This window comes from Triturus cristatus, chromosome 5_1 (assembly GCF_964204655.1).
Source record: "Triturus cristatus chromosome 5_1, aTriCri1.1, whole genome shotgun sequence".
NCBI classification, from domain to species: Eukaryota; Metazoa; Chordata; class Amphibia; order Caudata; family Salamandridae; genus Triturus; species Triturus cristatus.
Genome location: NC_140587.1, coordinates 657,009,034 through 657,021,467, shown reverse-complemented (window position 1 = coordinate 657,021,467; position 12,434 = coordinate 657,009,034).

Here is a 12,434-nt window from a genome sequence, read left to right as displayed (position 1 = left end):
GTTGTGTGTGTGGTTGTGTGTGTGGTTGTATGTGTGGTTGTATGTGTGGTTGTGTGTGGTTGTTGTTGTGTGTGGTTGTGTGTGTGTGTGGTTGTGTGTGTGTGGTTGTGTGTGTGGTTGTGTGTGTGTGTGGTTGTGTGTGGGTGTATGTGTGTGGTTGTGTGTGTGGTTGTGTGTGTTGTGTGTGTGGTTGTGAATGTGGTTGTGTGTGTGGTTGTGGTTGTGTGTGTGTATGGTAGTGTGTATGTGTGGTTGTGGGTGTGGTTGTGTGTGTGTGTGGTTGTTTGTATGGTTGTGTGTGTGTGGTTGTGTGTGGTTGTGTGTGTGGTTGTGTGTGTTTGTGTGTGTGGTTGTGTGTGTGGTTGTGGGTGTGGTTTTGTGTGTTGTTGTGTGTGTGGTTGTGTGTGTGTGGTTGTGGTTGTGTGTGTGGTTGTGGGTGTGGGTGTGGTTGTGTGTGTGGTTTTTTGTGTGGTTGTGTGTGTGTGGTTGTGGTTGTGTGGTTGTGTGTGTGGTTGTGTGTGTGACAGTAATACTAAAAGCATATCAAAATAAAGGAACACAAACATCGAGTTTGTGGAAAGAGAAAGCACATTGTAAGTCAAACGGGCGCAGCAAAGCATTAACACATGTTCTTTGATGTTTGAACAACATGTTCTTTGATGTTTGATGTTCTTTGAACGAGAACATCAAAGGGGCGCAGCGAAAGTGATCGCGGGCAAAAGTGAAAGTGATCGCGGGCGCTTAATGAGCATGAGGTTTGCCATATGGTGCCTCTGCTCCTAAGCGTGCGCCCGCGCACATGCAGTGTAGCTCTAGGCTGGCCATGGTAGCATTCTTTGAGCCCTCACTAAAAGTCTCGCCAGACCAGCGCATGCATTGGGTCAGGCGAGACCTAAAAACGAGCAGGAAAACAGAACACGCTACGTGACAGGACTAAGGTCGAGCGCCGGCGTGAGGAGTCGGAGGGCTTCAAGCAACCGAGAGACTCCCAGGTAAGAATGGTGTGCATGACGCGTTCGTAAGAGAAAATCAAAGCGTTGTTTGTCGTAGTGAATGAAAGCTGCCCGGGTGATACATTATCTCGGGAGCAGCAAATGAAAGTAACAGTGATTTCCAGAGAGGACTCAAATTGAAATTAGAAAACTGAATGTTTAAAGCTTATGCCATCACAAATCAATACTCCTGACAGAGAGTGGGTCCGGACATTGTTTTCAGGTGGAACACGCCTGGGTTTGATGAAATTGGTAACATTTCAACTCGAGTGGAAATTGAAGTATTAGCCACACAAGCAGTGTAAATATGGAGGAGAGACCAGCGAAAAGAGTGCAAAAGGCAGAATTAATGTTCCAGAAGGGGAACAAAAAGTCAAGCAATAAAACAGAATAAATGAGACAAGGAAGCCCAGGAGAGCTAACCTTGAAACAAATGTTTATCCAATTAGAGAAACTGCTTAGAAAGGAAATAGCAAAAAGTTGAGAGGTAATAACATTGGAGAAGTACATAGAATGCGGGAGAGTTCCTAGGAGCCTGAGAATTTTTACAGTGCCCAACCATCCAGACACCAGAGGTGACATGTTGGAAGAATGGGGAAATACAATATGCAGTGTTCACGGAATATGATGCGCATAATTGTGAAGTACGACAAAAAGAGACATTGAGGAATTCCATAAGAACATCGCAGACATGGAAGTCCAAATCCTAGCTTTAAAACAAGAGGAAGAAGTGAAAAAACTGAGAAAAGATATGGAACGTAATCTGGATAAACATGAGAATGAAGTAGAAGAGAGTAAAGAACAAAAGTTCAGGAGAGACGAACATGATTATGAGAGCGGTGCAATTTTTACCTTCGCCAAGGGATTTGATGTTTTGAAACAACAAATGAGCACCAAGAAACGATTACCTCAAGAATCCCTTAACACCACACAGAGTGAAACAGACACTGACTTCAGTGAGGGAGAAGGAAAAGGAACATCCACCTACCGCACCTCTTTTTCAGACGAGACAAAATTGTTGTATCTAGAACAAAAAACACCCAGAGGGAGTGAGGTTCTGTAGCGATCCGAACCCGTGAATTCGGTATCGTAGTACTGACACGATTTTGGTACCAATGAACCGCAAATGATCCATTATAGGCATGACAGTGTTTTCGCCGCGCAACTAGCATGAATTCACTGAGAAGTAGGGCATTCTGTTGTAAAGCCATGGCATCCATTTTAGTTACGGCATCCATCTTGTTTCTTGCCCTCACATAGTCAATGAACGGACGATGACCCCGGCAGAGTCACCTTGTTAAGGACACGTAAGCTCGAGCCCGAGAAAGGCTGACGCTGCATGACTAGGCAGAATCAAGCTGCCTCCCTTGCCTGAGGCCAGTCCTGCCATACTGGTTCTTGTGTCCGTTGTCCTGACTGAAAGGCCGAAGACGATTGCCCTGCCCGTTTATGATCCACAAACACCTCTTATCCTACATTTCAATCCTTTGCACCTGGCTCTGCTCCTTTCCTTCTGGGCTTTTACAATGGGGAGGTTACGATTTTTATGATGGGGAGGATCGGGCGAAGAATGGAGAACTGTCGAGGGAACCTGATCGAATACCGAAAACCTACAACTAATCATTGTTTGATATTTATTTATTGTCTGTTTGGGATACCGGGCTGGGCATGAGAAATATTTGTGTAATGTTGAAATATTTGTGTAATGTTGCCCCGAGACATTTTTCTTGTATTTAAGGCGCTACCCACTTGATACGAATTGAACAGTCTCGTAGATTCTGCCTCTGTGTGGTTCCTATGATTTCTGTGTCCCTGCAGTAAATAAACCTTGGTCTTTGACGCCGCCATCGAGAAGCCCGTGTCTCTGTATATTTGTGCACCGAGACAGGTGGAACTCAGGGGTCTTCGGGTGTTGTTTCCCTGACACCTCTGGACTCTTAAAAGTCCAGAACCTCAAATTGGCGCCCAACGTGGGGCGACGTCATCCGGTACCGGTCCAAAGCCTGAAGAATTCGAGAAGTTTCGTGTGAAGATTCCGGAGGGAGGTACCCCGCTTCATCGATCCCTGCATGTCGTAAAAGTGGCCCGACGATCTCTTCCACGAGGGTTCCCGTTTCCAGACGGCTACAGAGGACCGCTGCCTTGACTGTCGCCCTGTCTTGGACCCGAGGTGCAGACCTTAGTACGGCGAGACGTAGACGGGTTCTCCTCGGTGACGTCTTCCACATTTCAGTTAAGTATTAATTGGGTAGTGCTCAGTCTGGTCATTTGGATACGTTTGTTTATGGATTTGTAGATTATCATTGGTTGCTCTTGTTAGGATAATCTTGGTATCTGGTATTGGTTCGTTTTTGGTAGGCCTAAGTTCTCTGCGCATTTTGGTTGGAATTTGTCTTTATAATCATGATTAAGAGTAAAAATTGTTTCTTGTCCTTATTACGTTGCAACGGGGATTCCCGGTTGGAGGATTCGTGTTCGGTTCCTCCGATTGGAACTCCTACATATGAGCTCTATTGTAAACATGGTGTGGGTCCTATTACGTACAATGAAGTATGGGTCCGTTATACTAAGAAAGATGGTGTCCTTAGTTGGCCACCGCATGGTAGTTTTGAAAGTGAAATTCTAGATAATTTAGAAATGAAATTGTTCAGAAAAAAAGCCCGGCCGGCAATGTTTGATTCTTTTCGCGTATGGCGCAAAGAAGCCAATCAGAGAGAAATTAGAAAAACAAAGAAAGAGCAGAAAGAGAAAGGGTTGACCTTAATGGAGTCTGCTAGGCAGCTGCATGTCAACGAGACCGAAAAAGCAATAGAAATAGCGAACAGAAGACATAATCTGGCAATCGATAAATGCTACCCTGTCTTGCCATCTTGTCCTGCTAAGCCGATAGAGGACCCCGAAAAGGATCCCCTGTTGTCTTATCTGTTGAGTTCACCTCCACCGTATGCACAGGGTATTACAGCACCACAATTACTACCTGTTGTACAGCCAGCTGCTGGTCAGCATGGAATAGGTGCTCCACTTCCTTTGAATCCAGCTCCTGTCTTTCCCGTGATCAATGATCCTACGGCACCCCCTCTCCCTGGGTTGCCTGTTCCGCCTATCGTTTCACAAACTGCTTTACCTACTACTCCCACCCTTACTATTTCACCTGCTTCAACTGCCCTGTCCCCGAGCCCTAACATTTTGACTCCGCTTTCTGTTCGTCGGAAGATAACCGACTCTGTGACTAATATCCTAACTCCTCTCTACAGGTCTTTAATTGGGACCCCCGTTTCTGACTCTATACAGAGACGTAGCCAGTTTCCTGGTCCCGAGGAACGAGACACGTTAGATTCGACAGCTCTTAGATGGATGTCGAAAGCTGCGAAGTATGATGCACGAAGAGTGTTAGACACATTTATGCAATGGAATGAACCGACTCAACGTTATGTTTTTGACGTGATGTGTTCTCTCGTGCGTGAAGAATGGGAAGATGATGACTTAGATACAGTTCCCTCTGATTTAATAAATATTCAGCAGAAATTCGCCGCAGGAATGGTGATAGGTTCAGAAGTAGGAAGAGCGATAGAATTGATTTTAGCAGGGACGAGTCCCCTTTAAGGGCGACAAGAGACCCTGATGGTACACCGATAACTAGAAAAAGACGAGGTCAGTATCCGATGAGGGAAGTTCCACCCATATGGCGTGATGCAGTTCAAGCTGATGCGGCCCTTGGTATTGCAGCTGCCCCAGCGCAATTCCAAAGAGTATGGATACATATCCCTTGGAAGCGAGCTGAAGTATTAGCAGTGAAGCAAGCATTGCCAGATCCTCGTAAAAATCCTGCTGGTTATTATAAAGAGTTAACGCAAACAGTCCAAGCGTGTATCATGAATTTGGCAGACATTGAAATGCTATTTGGTAATGTAGTGCCACAGCCTATATGGGCCAAGATTCGGCAAGAGAACCACCCAGTCGCCTTAGGAGGTGATTGGCCAGCTATCGTAGCGGCAGATGCACAACAGGTTGGCGGAGCTAAACCTGAACCCCTGATTGCTGACTTACCTGGCAGAATAATTAATCTGATGAAAACGCTGATGCCAGCGTTGCGAGTAAATTGGGATAAACTATCAGCATGTAAGCAAAAGAAGGACGAAAGCGTCTCTGACTTCTTCACTAGATTTGAAGAGACTTTCGTAGATCACAGTGGGCAAGATATGAGTACCGAGGGAGGTCAGAGGTTGTTTGTTGATAAGTTTGTGTTTAATTTATTACCTGAGCTTAGTAATAAGTTAAAAGATTCAGAAAGTGCATGGGCAGTGTCGACGACAGCACAGATACTTGCAACTGCTCAGTATTACGAGAATAGAGAGAAAGAAGAGAAGGAAAAATCAGAAAAGAAAACGAAAGATTTAAAAACCAAAGTTCTGTTGCAACAAGCATATCCGCCTCGTTCGAATCAGTCAGATTCACAGCAGCGACCTCAGTTTCAACAGCAGCCACAATTTCAGCAAGGGACGGTCCAAAGATTTAATTATAACTTTCCCCGACAACAATTAGCATGGAATCAGTGTGCCTATTGTAAAAAGGAGGGTCATTATAAGAACGAGTGTCCAGTACTACACCCTCAAACTAGTGGTATCCCAGCTCAGAGAGGAAATGTTGGATTTACGCAAGCTCCTAGAGGTAGAGGGCGTGGTACGATGACACCACAGACTGATCGCCAATCGAATTATTTCGACCAGCGAAATATACAACCTACGCAACTAGGTAGATCTCCACAGTACCATGTTGAAGATTATTACGATCATAATGAAGAGATCCATAGAAGCGAGCAATAGGACAGCCGAAGACAGAGAGAGGGAGTAGTATCAGTTCCAGTTGATCAGAGTGGACCTTATGTCGCAGTAGCTACCTCAGGCGTGGTCGAACCGTTTCTGTTGGATACTGGTGCGGCAAAAAGTTCAATCATGCGTGCAAAACTCCCTGGCGCACCTTTGTCCGGCTTAACGAACATTTCAGTAGGTTTCTCAGGCGCCCCTGTTCACAATCCTGTGTCTAGTCCTTTATCTATCTCTGTTGGGCCATGCAAGCTAGAAGCACCCCTTATCCTAACTACTGGTTGTAATGAGAATCTGCTTGGTTTAGACCTGTTGAAACGCCTGCATGCGACACTGTACTGTTCTCCTTCGGGAGTACAGCTCACATTGGGCCAAAGAGTCATCTCTCCGATGTACATGTCGATGGACAAGCTCCCACCGGAGCTGCGTTCACTCCCTGATACTCTTTGGGCAACTGACCCTAACGATGTAGGTCTATTGGAAATTCCGCCTTACGTGGTAAGTCTAAAAGTGAATGTTAAATTTCCACGAATCCCACAGTATCGGATTTCAAATGAAGGTGAACGAGCACTTTTACTGATTGTAAAGGACTTGATACAGAAAGATGTGATTGAGGAAACTAGAGGAAACGTTTGTAATAGTCCTGTTCTGCCGATTTTGAAACGCACTGATCCTTCCAAACCTCCAATCTACAGATTTGTGATCGACCTCAGAGAGGTTAACAAAATTGTGATTCCACAGTTTCCAGTGGTACCAGATATCACTGCATTATTAACGTTTATTCCTGCATCGGCATCATGGTTCACGGTAATTGACTTGAAAAATGCATTTTTCAGCATCCCGATAGCCGAAGAAAGTAGAGACATTTTTGGTTTCTCCCTAGGAGGACGCAGTTTCAGATTCAAACGCGCTCCACAAGGTTATTGTGAAAGCCCTTCAATTTACAGCCAAGCATTAAAAAGTCAACTAGATACTCTTGTACTTCCTCATGGTGTCGCTCTGATCCAATATGTAGACGATCTTCTACTAGCCGCTGATGACAAGGAAACTTGCAAAGCAGCTACAATTTCTTTATTGCGTCATTTGTCAGACTTACATCACAAGGTATCACCTTCTAAACTGCAATATTGTTGCCAAGAAGTGACCTACTTAGGTCATCTTTTGTCAAAGGAGGGAAGAAGGTTGACCCCAGAGAGAATCAAAGCAATTTCGCAGATGACTGTACCAACCACACAGAGAGAAGTGCGTGCGTTTTTGGGTATTACGTCATACTGTAGGCAATGGATCCCAAATTTTTCTCTCATGGCGAAACCTTTGGTAGCCCTGACTGGAAAAGGTGTTCCAAGCCCTTTGCCATGGTCTGATGAATGTCAACGGAGTTTCTCTGACTTACGTGATGCGCTGTGTTCAGCTCCTGTGTTGGGTACTCCTGACTACAGTAAGCCATTTACTCTATATGTCCATGAAAGAGAAGGTTGTGCGTTGAGTGTTTTAACGCAACAATTTGGTGACAAACAGCGACCTTGTGCATATTTCTCATCCACATTAGATCCGGTAGCCAGAGCATTGCCAAGTTGTTTGAGAGCCACAGCAGCAGCCGCAGTGTCTATTCGACAGTCTGCCGGATTAGTCATGAACAACATGTTAGTAGTCATGGTTCCACATGCTGTGGATACACTCATGAATAGAACGAAAACTCAGCACCTCACCAGTGCTAGATTATCAGGCTACGAGCTGACACTTTTGGCAAGTCACATTCAGATCAAGCGATGCAACATATTGAATCCAGCAACGCTGTTGCCGATTGCCCAGGAGTCGAGTGATTCAGAACCCCATGATTGTTGTTTCAGAACTGAGGAAGAGACAAAAGGTAGAATCGATTTAAAAGATACTCCGTTATCAGACCCAGACGGCACGTTATATGTCGATGGGTCCTGTTTCAAACTCCAGAATGGTGATGTAACGGCCGCGTATGCAGTTACGACTTTAAGTACGATTGTTGAGACTGCAAGAGTGAATCAGAATTCTGCCCAAGCAGCAGAATTAATTGCATTGACAAGAGCGTGTGTTTTAGCTGAGGGAAAGAGAGTGAATGTGTTTACTGACAGCCAGTACGCCTTCGGCGTTGCACATAGTTTTGGACGTCTGTGGAAAGAAAGAGGTTTTCTCACGTCCCATGGAGCTAAGATCCAACATGGACAGTTAGTCAGCGATCTATTAGAATCCCTGACCTTACCGAATGAAGTTGCGATTGTGAAGTGCAGTGCACATCGAAAGATCACGGATGATGTTGGCCGAGGGAATGCGTTTGCTGATGAGGTCGCTAAAGAAACGGCCAAGAACATGATGAGCAGAATGTACGTTGCAACGTCTGCAAGATGGATTGCTGAATCAGGAATGTGTGAGAATACGATTGACAGTGTGAAAGCAATCCAAAATGAGGCAACTGAAGATGAGAAGAATGAATGGAAGGAGAAAACGGGTAAAATGGATTCGAGTGGATGTTGGGTTGATCTGTCTGAGCAGCAACGTTGGATGTTACCCAATGCGTATGTACTTGCAGTAGTCACGATGGCGCATGGAGCGGCGCACATTAGTTCGAAAGGGATCTGTAAAATGTTAGCTCCAGTATGGAAGAATGATGGAATTACGAAGTGTGCGGAAAGAGTGGTGAAAAACTGCATTGTGTGCCTGATGCATAATCCTGGCAAGGGAACCCCAACCCCAACTGGTCATTTTGCTCCCCCTTCCTGTCCCTTTGAAGTGATTCAGTTGGATTATATCCACATGAACAGGTGTAACAATCTTAAGTATGTCCTAGTGGTAGTATGTGCCTTTTCAAGGTGGATTGAGGCATACCCATTAAAGGATAACACTGCCATGTCCACTGCCAAAATCCTCCTCAAAGAATATTTCCCTAGGTATGGTATGCCACGGATTGTTTGGTCAGACAACGGAAGTGAGTTTGTAGGGAAAGTTATGAAGAGTGTGTGTGCAGGTCTAGGAATTGTACAGAAATTCCACAGTGCGAATCATCCACAGTCAGCAGGTTTGGTGGAAGGGTACAATGGCACCCTGAAGCTGAAGCTTGCGAAAATTCAAGCTTCCACTGGTCTCTCTTGGCCAGATGCCCTGCCTTTAGCTTTACTGTCCACCAGAGCGACGGTACACTCTCGAGTAGGGCTTAGCCCATATGAGATTGTGTTCGGCCGCCCTGCTAATGTTTGGGGAGTCCCTAGGCCAAAGGAATTTAGGCAAATTGAATACCCAATGTTGATTGATTACCTTTATGATCTGACTGCTAAGCTGAGTCTTATTCATCAACAGGTATTCGAATCCTTGCCTAAACTGCCGGAGAGTCCAGGCCACACGTTGAAACCTGGGGACCAGGTCGTGGTGCGAAACTTCGAACGCACCCGAAACCTTCAGCCGAGATTCGTAGGCCCATTCCAGGTCCTCCTTGTAACCAGAACTGCAGTACGCCTGGCCGGCAGGAAGAATTGGGTGCACGCCAGCCATACAAAGCGTGTCCCTCTTCCACTTCCCTATGACAACTGGGTTAGACGAGGAATTGGTGTATCCGAGACAGAACCTGTTCCTAGACACATCCCATTCAGTGATGCAGAGTATCTAACGGACCGTCCACAAACTGAAACACAGAACTTTGACACTTCAGCAGAAACCGTTCCGTTGAACCCTGAACCAAGTATTGCACAAAGTGAACATTTGTCATCTGTGGAGTCGAACTTTTCTGCACCTGTGGACCAGCTATTTCCAGACCAAACCAGACCTGGAAAGTACAGATACAATCTTCGTTCTCATGTGATGAACTGATGACATTGCATTACTACATTTTTGTTTGAAAACTGTAAAACTGTTTTGATTGCATTACATCCCGTACTGTCAGGAAGTTTGCCTTTTTAATTTTTGTTTTTGCTATCCTTTACCTTGCCGTCTGGGTTACCGTAGGGTCGTAACGTGTGCCTTGTTTTAATTTACAGGGAATCAGACATTAGGTCGGTTTCTTCTGTTTATCTTGGGAACTCCCAGGATAGATAGAGGTAAGTTTTTAACAGGTACAAACCATCCGTTGCGAACGGTTATAGAAGATGGAGCTTCCTGAATTACGACGGGTTAAAGTCATAAATGTGCATAAGACCAAACTGTATGATATGCTACATAGCAAATGTTTCCTAATGCAATGTGCTCTGACACTTCTGATTGTTTTTACAACTCTAGTAAGCGGAATTATTTTTGGTATTCAATTGATCTTTGCACCTGTTATGTCTACAGTATCTCCCCATATTTCTGTTTCCCCAACTATTGGTACTATTCATTCTTTCCACCCTTTTCCTGCTCACGAACAAGCTCGACGCTCTGAGTTTATAAACAACACTTTCATTCAGCTCTTGCACCAACATCAACTAGTGGTTAACACAACAAACTGCTGGGTATGTGGCCTGATACCACATACCATGGACAAGGGCATCCCTTATTTGGTTCTGCCTTTCAGTTATAATGGATCATTCTGGGCATTTCAGACCATGTTCGCCTATGCTCTAGAGACCTACCCTCCACGACCTCCACGTTCCACCCGGTATAACTCTGCTAATAGAGCCTTGGTAAAAGGAATCACTGACATGGTGAGAGATGTCAATAATACTCCGTACATTCCCAAGGATGAGTTGCGAGTTTACATGAGGTGGAACATTACAGAATATGGCATTACTCTGGGCGAGAACAAACGGAAGAGCTCAACTCCGATCTGGGTCGTACCCCACCAAGGTCAGGTCTGTTTGCAAGGGAATGGGAGGAATCAGAAAGCTCGACTTGGGAAGAGTGACTGTATTGAAACATACGTGTTCCCGTCACAATCTTCCCCAGCATTCTTAGCCGCTAAGGGTACCTATTTTGTTTGTCAAGACAGAGCATATACATGGCTGCCCGCTGACTTCTCAGGCTCATGTTATATCGCTCGACTGTTACCTCCGACATACACTGCTGCACCGGACTATCACAAAACAAGAGTTGTGAGAGGTGTATTCAGTAAAGAAGATACTGCTGGCCAAGAAGCAGGAGACTTTTTCAAAGGTTACCTTCCGTTCTGGGGGCCTATGGTCAACAGTAGAAACCTGCGTCAACTAACACGAGTAGTTGAATCCACCATTACCGAAACTGCAGGTGCCCTTAGTAACCTAACGGCTGAGCTTCAAGCGGATCGCCTCATGACGTTACAGAACCGTATGGTTCTTGATGTGTTACTTGCAGATCGAGGTGGGGTATGCAAAATGATCCAATCAAGTTGCTGCGTTTTTATCCCAGATAATGAGCCAACAGTATACAAGGCCATCTCTAAGTTACACAAAATCTCCGACTCCATTCATGTAGAGGAAGGTGACTGGTCACTTATGGGATGGTTCTGGAATCTGTCATCTGCATGGGGGTGGAAGGTTCTAATGGTCATTGGTGTTGCGTTGGTATTTTTATTCTCATGCTGTCTCATTATTCAGTGTGGCCCTGCCTTATGTAGCGTTTGTGTTTCATCATGCATAAGAAAACCACCTGTTTCCAGAGATAAGCCACGGGATAGAGTAATGCTACAACAACATATCAGTGACCTGATGAACATAGAACTGGACTCTGACATAGAGTGAGTTATTGCCTATGTAAGGGCAAAAGGACGGTCTGAGGTTCTGTAGCGATCCGAACCCGTGAATTCGGTATCGTAGTACTGACACGATTTTGGTACCAATGAACCGCAAATGATCCATTATAGGCATGACAGTGTTTTCGCCGCGCAACTAGCATGAATTCACTGAGAAGTAGGGCATTCTGTTGTAAAGCCATGGCATCCATTTTAGTTACGGCATCCATCTTGTTTCTTGCCCTCACATAGTCAATGAACGGACGATGACCCCGGCAGAGTCACCTTGTTAAGGACACATAAGCTCGAGCCCGAGAAAGGCTGACGCTGCATGACTAGGCAGAATCAAGCTGCCTCCCTTGCCTGAGGCCAGTCCTGCCATACTGGTTCTTGTGTCCGTTGTCCTGACTGAAAGGCCGAAGACGATTGCCCTGCCCGTTTATGATCCACAAACACCTCTTATCCTACATTTCAATCCTTTGCACCTGGCTCTGCTCCTTTCCTTCTGGGGTTTTACAATGGGGAGGTTACGATTTTTATGATGGGGAGGATCGGGCGAAGAATGGAGAACTGTCGAGGGAACCTGATCGAATACCGAAAACCTACAACTAATCATTGTTTGATATTTATTTATTGTCTGTTTGGGATACCGGGCTGGGCATGAGAAATATTTGTGTAATGTTGAAATATTTGTGTAATGTTGCCCCGAGACATTTTTCTTGTATTTAAGGCGCTACCCACTTGATACGAATTGAACAGTCTCGTAGATTCTGCCTCTGTGTGGTTCCTATGATTTCTGTGTCCCTGCAGTAAATAAACCTTGGTCTTTGACGCCGCCATCGAGAAGCCCGTGTCTCTGTTTATTTGTGCACCGAGACAGGTGGAACTCAGGGGTCTTCGGGTGTTGTTTCCCTGACACCTCTGGACTCTTAAAAGTCCAGAACCTCAGGAGAGGACGCAGAATGGGCCATGGAA